Source organism: Ptychodera flava, chromosome 2 (genome assembly GCF_041260155.1).
Source record: "Ptychodera flava strain L36383 chromosome 2, AS_Pfla_20210202, whole genome shotgun sequence".
Taxonomy (NCBI): domain Eukaryota; kingdom Metazoa; phylum Hemichordata; class Enteropneusta; family Ptychoderidae; genus Ptychodera; species Ptychodera flava.
The window spans coordinates 26125826-26133083 of NC_091929.1; the positions used below are offsets into that span (position 1 = coordinate 26125826).

General features: G+C 36.3%; 2 long non-coding RNA genes across 2 annotated transcripts; both read right to left on the reverse strand.

Annotated features, from left to right (window-relative positions):
- Positions 1–3190: 3190 nt before the first annotated feature.
- LOC139147726 (uncharacterized) lies at positions 3191–4103 on the reverse strand. Its single transcript, XR_011555786.1, has 3 exons — positions 3962–4103; positions 3502–3571; positions 3191–3268 (listed from the first exon to the last, which is right to left on the reverse strand). It is a non-coding gene; the product is annotated as an uncharacterized lncRNA (long non-coding RNA).
- Positions 4104–4743: 640 nt separating this feature from the next.
- Positions 4744–6903, reverse strand: LOC139147733 (uncharacterized). The gene is made up of 3 exons (XR_011555789.1): positions 6763–6903; positions 5303–5371; positions 4744–4825 (listed from the first exon to the last, which is right to left on the reverse strand). It is a non-coding gene; the product is annotated as an uncharacterized lncRNA (long non-coding RNA).
- Between the last annotated feature and the right edge of the window lie 355 nt (positions 6904–7258).

Genomic DNA, 7258 nt, shown 5'->3' on the forward strand with positions numbered 1-7258 from the left:
TGCTATAAGGATATAGTAAGCATTGGAGTTTGACATTTAGACCTCTACTATTATTTTTCATGATGTAGTACGGCTTAGAATTCGCAATCCGTTGCGTTGAGCATCTAATTTCAAAGATCGTACCCAAGGGATTACACTAGTTACTGCTATATGGTCACAAAAATCGTAACATTATCAAAAAATAAGGATGGTCACAGTCTGAACAAGGTTTGACTTTGACTTTACGCGTTGTAGCATTCTTTGATTTTCGACACCTTTGCTTTCCGTCACACGTTCACGCTGCAACAAAGATTTTGCGGATGTGCGCAAATTTAGGGGCCTATTCGCTGTCTTCCTACTTCAAATATGGCCGGTAAAGTAACATTATTAGTTGCCGTCGTCCTTAATTACTTCCGAATACAGTTTGTAATCACAATTTAAAGAACAGAGCTAGAAATTACTGATTTGACTTTTATTCATTTGACAACTTATCTTCAGTTTTGCTCCATACCACAGTGCTCCTCCGTAGAATTCGCCGCTGCTCACCGTAACTCGACTCAAACATGGTACCCGATCGCAAAATGATCAAATAGGTCAACCGCTACTGTAGCCACAAATTTCTAAAAGGAATACAACTTGACATCACAATCTTAGGCAGAGAACTCGATTTTACCAATGTAATTTTGAAGAACATTTGACATCTTAAACATAAGTTAGCTTTTGAACGATTACAGTTTGACATAGATTTTGCCAATACCGATGTCGATTGCGGGCACCACTCTGATTTTTGCCTCAGTATAATAAACACAGCGGTCGCTATAGATTGAGGCGTGTTTGTCAACATTGAGACGACCAAAATCAAACCAAACGGAGATGAACCGAGCAGGAGCGACCAAAAAAGATCCGAAGAATTGTGAAAACGACCTGAAACAGGCCAAATTAGGGTCGGAAAGTTGCGACCAGTGATAAGATCAACTGAAACTTGGCCAAGGAACTAACTTTTGTACTCTTTGTATCAAACAAATAACTGCCACTCGTTTCTTAAGAGGAAAATAAATGTAAGCAATTAAGTTACCTTCTGAGGCACAGCATCACAAATGTGAAACTTGTCAGGAACGCTGCCAGGCCATTTGCTACAAGAATAATTCTGCCCAAAGCATATTCCGCAAATGGCTGTTTAGAGGAAACAAGGTTAGAGAGACATTAAAAATTTGAGGCAAGAAGAGGTGAAAACATCCATACTAGCGAAACCTTTTTTATTTCATTCTTAGCAATATATTAGTGTTACATAAAAAACAAACATAATTGACTTTTGAAGAGTGGGTAAATCTTACCGTTGGCATTTTGCCCATTGTTGTTATGATCGCTACACTTCCTAATTGATCACACTGACACTCTGTGAAATCAGTTGTTGCATTGTGGTTCACTTTGCGACAGTTGCCATAGTTCCATACACTGCGTTTAAAGAAAGGAAAGACTTACTTTCTTGTTTTTATTACTCAATATTTTTTTCAATATTTTTTATATCGTATGGGACAAATGTACAATTCCTTGCTAAATTGTGTTTAAAAACATTTGAAATATTTTATGTGATCACAGACAAATACTGCAGATTGTGACATTCTAATTTTCCGAACGTTAAAATTTTGTCCTAAAGTCGACAAGATTTTGCGTTTTATCTTAATGTCTACATAAAAAACTGCATAGGACGAATAAAACTCACGCAGTTGGATTTCCGTGGATCATAGAAATGCATTTAGCATTGTAGCCAGCCTGAAATTAAAGACCAAATTTTACTCGGCGAACTTGATTAATGTTTCAAGACATATTTATTGACTATACGCTAGACAACAGAAGTTGCTAATGACAATATATTTTCCATTCAATCTCACAAAACATCCATACACTGAGATATCTTGAAAAAAAGATGAAGCTTTACCTTTAAACATGGTAAGAAGATGTATAATTACTTATTTTTTTGCTACAATTGTTTCGCGCATTAGCCAAAATCATACAAACAAGAAAACATATTTGACTTCCTCCTCACATCTTCAAAAACGTTTGTTAGACAGTGTACATGGTTGATGTACTGTAGCTAAAAATAGGTTTGGCTAGGTCCAGTTTTGTTAAAACTATTACAAAAGTTACCGATGCAAATTGTTGAGAATATTTACTTAATTCCGTGATGTTTGTTCAAATTAGTATAGACGTTCTGTATATAATCAAATCGGAATCTGCTCAAGTAATGATAAAATTTGCATAATGATATACATTTTTGGCCAGTACGTCTATCTTTTTTAAAAACACAAAGCAATACAACAGTCAAATAAAATCCAAAAGAGTTTTCTCGCTAATTACTCATCACATAACTTTCAAATTTACCATGAGGGCACCATAAAGTAACTGATTTTATTTTTAAAGGGAGGGAGATAATGAAATTCGCGCATGTCAATATCAGGGTTATTATTTAAATATTTGTTAAGACGTTTTCTATAAGCATTTCTCAACCGCTTTCAAATTTATAATGTAGGTCCCTTTAGGTGACGCTTGTCTTAATGGTTGCATATGTCAATGGTAGGTATTATTGTATTATTAGGTTGAAACACCTTGTTCCTGGAAACCACTCGACTGATGACTTTCATGACTTTCAAATGCTGTTTGGTGGTACCCAGGGAAGACTTACGTAATTTGTTATGTAAACTGGTATTTGCACACGTTAAGTTAAGGTGCAGTGTTCCCATCTTTGGTTAAACAACTTTTTCTTTCAAAAGTATATGTCAGATTTCCTTCAAATTGCATTAATTTGGATGCGCCATGTGCTAATGGCATTCGAATTTGATAAAATGTATATGGATTTGTAAAATGTAGATTTCATGAACCATATATTCATTTTCTACCGAAATCTTCATCTCTGCAACTTTTTCCCTGAGAGTTTTCACATTTAATTACCACATTTCCTGATCTACTGAGAGCATGCGTCATTAATTCTATTTTAATTCAGACTTCGTATGTAAGTATATCGCCAGAAAGGAATATCTATGAAGTCTGTATCAATGTGCACGGCGACGGGGAACTTGAAAACACAACACTGAGAAAATGTTTATCAACGTTAAAAGCAATACCAATTACATTTACCTGTTTGTGGTATAACGTGAAGGTCAGCTGTTCTCGAAGCTTTCTTGTGTGCTTGCCTTCCTCACTGTTGTAGACACTGACTGAAATCACTGGACTGTTAACTCTCTCAACCTTTTTCGTTGCAGTTATTGTACGCACCCACTGTCTGTTCGTTCTAGAAATGAAATATCGTTAATCGTTGAAGAGAGTGTTTTTATTCCCGAGTATGAATACCATTACGGCGAAATATATTTCCGTGGTTATCATCTAAAATTTCAGTTCGTGCCAGATAAAAAGCTGTCCAGTACATGTACTGAACAATTACATTGATGGGACCCTAAAATATGTGGAAAGCACGCAAAACAGTCTCAATACGATTTTTATTAAACGTTAGAGAAATCAACCTACCCCTTTTGAGCGCCAGGCGGTAGTATGTTAGCCGGGTTCTTGTAAGTAAAAACAATCACCGTTATACGATCTGTTGGAAATTTAAAAGAGAATTATTTATTTCTGACCTTAGGAACTTTACCGATAGCTAATTGGGCAGCATTGCATTGCTAATTTGAATTAACCTGGATGTGGCCAATCCTATCGACCTCTACATCAAATATGCATGCTTTCTAACAAGCGCTTTTAAAGATGAGCAATTTGAACTATTTTTTCTTGTTTGTATGATTTCCGCACTCATATGAAAAATTATTGGCAGAAAAATGCTTTCTTCATACCATATTTCAAGGTAAAATGTTCACAGCTTTTACAAGATATCTCAGTAGCGATATTTTGTGAGATTTGGATTATGATCAATGTATATGTCCTACAACATAGACCAGGTTAACATACGATATTCAAACACTCTAAACTGAAATACCTGAATTTTGAAGTATAACGTTCTCTCCGGGTATGACAACTTTACTTCCTCCCTCGTCAACTTTAAACCAAACACTTTCTTGTGATCTCTTGTGTCTTGCAAACTTCACTTTGCTCGGAAACTCCAGATCGTCGGCATGGGACCTCACTTGTTTTGTTTCAAACCCTTGTAATATCACAAGATAGAATGTCGTTCTTGTTCATGACAGAATTGTATTTGTATGCTTTCCTATAATATATATTTAGTTAACTTTATTCCTTAATCCTTAACAGGGCATTAGGTAGATGCTACCGACACTGTGTCATTACAGGATATCCTTCATCATCGCAAGAAATGTGTCGATTTTGGATGCCCTAATAAATGGAAACGCATCCCTTGTAAGGCAATAAACCATACCCAGCGACTGTATACCACGAGCTTTTGACAAGTGCACGACATAATAGCTCGTGCATATATGAACTGGTCAAAACCGAGTGGTGTACCGTCGGTGGGTGTGGTTTATGGCTATTATATCACAACTATATATTGAAATTCTTGTGCGAAAATTCAAAAAGGGTTGTCTCTTGTTGAAAGTTCGCGCGTGTACCAACCGTGCTATATCGTGAATGTAGCTCTGTCATTTTCACGTCTTGACCAATCAGATCGCTGTATTTGCGTTATCAATATATTGGACATGTATAATATAATTTGACACATTTCACTGACACCAACAGTATTACCACTGAACTGAAAGATTTTAATACCTATATTCTTGCTGTAAAGCCTGACTTCGGTGTCGACCTGTCGGACGTAACAATGTACAGTCTCTCCGAATTTGTTCAGCGTGTCAAACAAAGCTATGGCACCTAAATGGACGCCCCGGGTCTGAAAGTGAAATGAAAACAAGTTAGATTATGTGCTTTGCTCGGTGAGGGTTAGAAACCTTTGGCACTTTTAGAGAAGCAATGCAAAACATTTACATCGCAAAAATCAGAATTGTTTATAATAACCTTGGGACTTGTATCTCTCTTTGTTTACAAGACGTAGTTTTTTATAACATTGTCTGTCCACAAAACTTAGTAAACATGAAAAAAGTTTTGGATATATGGTGGCGGTATTGATAGATTGTGATCACAAACGTCAGTACATGTGCTGTACACAATCGTACACTTTAATCCTACCAACGAATCGAGGATTCAGTTTTTAAATTTATAATAAAATTTGTAAAAACGAAAGTGCTACATTATAGAAAATACCTAAGTATAATAGTGCATTTAGGCCTGAGAATTAATTTGATGTAAGAATTGCGATAATATTTACTCAGCCATTTATTCAGCTGAAAACTTGTGCATGGTTTCTTACTTCATGAATCTGGATCCAGCTTGGTTCCGTGTCTGCATCTAATAGAGCACTCACGAATCTTACAATCGACTGAAATAAAACACATAACATTAAAGGTCAAATGGTAAGAACAAATAACTTGTTTTCGATAGCAAACACCTACTAACAGTATATTACGCCGTACGTCTTAACATCAACAGGAATTGCACAAAACATTATGAAATATATCCATAAAAGAAAGAAATCCAAATCCCACGCCATTCATATATTTCTATCTATTTATCTATCTATCTAGAAAATTTGTATAGCGCCAAATATCCAAAGTTAAACAATGCTCAGTGGCGCTTAGAGTAACAATGAAAATGCTCTCTGGAAGATGTAAGTTTTTAAGTGTCTTTTGAAAATGTTGACATTGGGAGAGGTTTTTATATCTAGAGGTAAAGAGTTACAAAGAACAGGAGCTGCTGCAGAGCAGGAGCGACGTCCTTAGATAGTCAGAATCCGCCTGCATGTGTGCAGAAGACATTTATCAGATGAGCGAAGAACACGTGATGTGGCCAAAGGTGTTATCAAATTCCTGAGATATTGTTGAGCTTGTCCATTCAGGGCTTTGTACGTAATCAGCAAAAGTTTGTATACAATGCGAAGTGTTAACTGACAATGAATATAACGGTAGTAACTCGCACATTAGAAGCTCCTACAAGCGGATTGCTGATACGCTTGCCTCAATTCTTCATTATTGTTTAACTCTTTACAAAGACACCCCTTGCTTACGGCAATCACAGTTCCCACCTTCAACATTTGATGTCTTTAATCAAAATATGCGAGCGAAAACTTCCTTCCATACCGTAACCATTTGAAAAAATTTAGTTGCAGGTGATATCCCCTTGGTCAAACTAAATCAAATACTTTTGGTAAAAATTCTTACTCTCTTATCATAGGCAAATGTCTCATACTTAATTACGCTACATGGACAGTTAGCGTGGCAGTAGTGGGTGGTAATTTTTTACTTCAAAATGGTGCCCTCTATAGAATAATTTAGAAGCAGGTCAGTTTCTCATTTCTGCCACTAATCATAGGTTATCATTTCATTTTTGTAAGGGAAAACCTATGATCGACCATATCAACATGTACGAGCACTTTAAACTTAAGTTAAATGTACACTACTAAAATATGGCCTCTGTGAACTTCCTGCCTTAGCCGGATTCTCATATAAAATTGTGTTGTTACATGAACCAAGTTTGTATGTATATGCGATGAGTAAAAAGTGAATATAATATACAAATTAACACATTCAAACATTTCTATTTTGTTTCTTGCGAATATGTAAGCAAAGCAAACACTAGTCCAGAGCGAGGCAGCGCATATTTCATCTTCAATTGTTAGGACAAATTAACTGCTAAGAAGAATATATAATACTTTTCCAGATTACACTTTTAATGGAATTGAGAAAAAGAGTCTTGGTAGGGCTAATGTATTACCTGCAGATAAATCGTTTTGTGGTCTTCACTACCAGGTGAGGAAAGTGGATCATTATCAAGAATCTCAGATATCACGTATTTAGCCAGCAACAGGTTACCTGCATAGGCCTTATCCATAGACAGAGTGATGTTGGTGACCAATCCTGCTGTTCTGTATGCCACGCTGAGGTCAGGGACCTGAAATATTCAAATGATCCCCTTGTTAATTTTATACTCTGGGTTGATAGCTCTGCTGGTGGACAGAATTGTCCCGAGAATGTCTTAATCGATGTATTCATTGCTCTGATAAAGTTTGTGTGCGATGTTTGATAGCGAGTATGTGAGTGCGAGTATTTCACGAACTCCATAGCGTGTGTAGGGGTCGCAGTCAGAATAATTTTAAAAACTCAGGTCGTTTATTGAACCACTCTTTTTTAGGATGGGGTTTTTGTCGAGCGGTTGGACAATACTTTTTGGTTAGGTGACTGGTTTTCATGCGTTGTGAGTTCGAATTCTA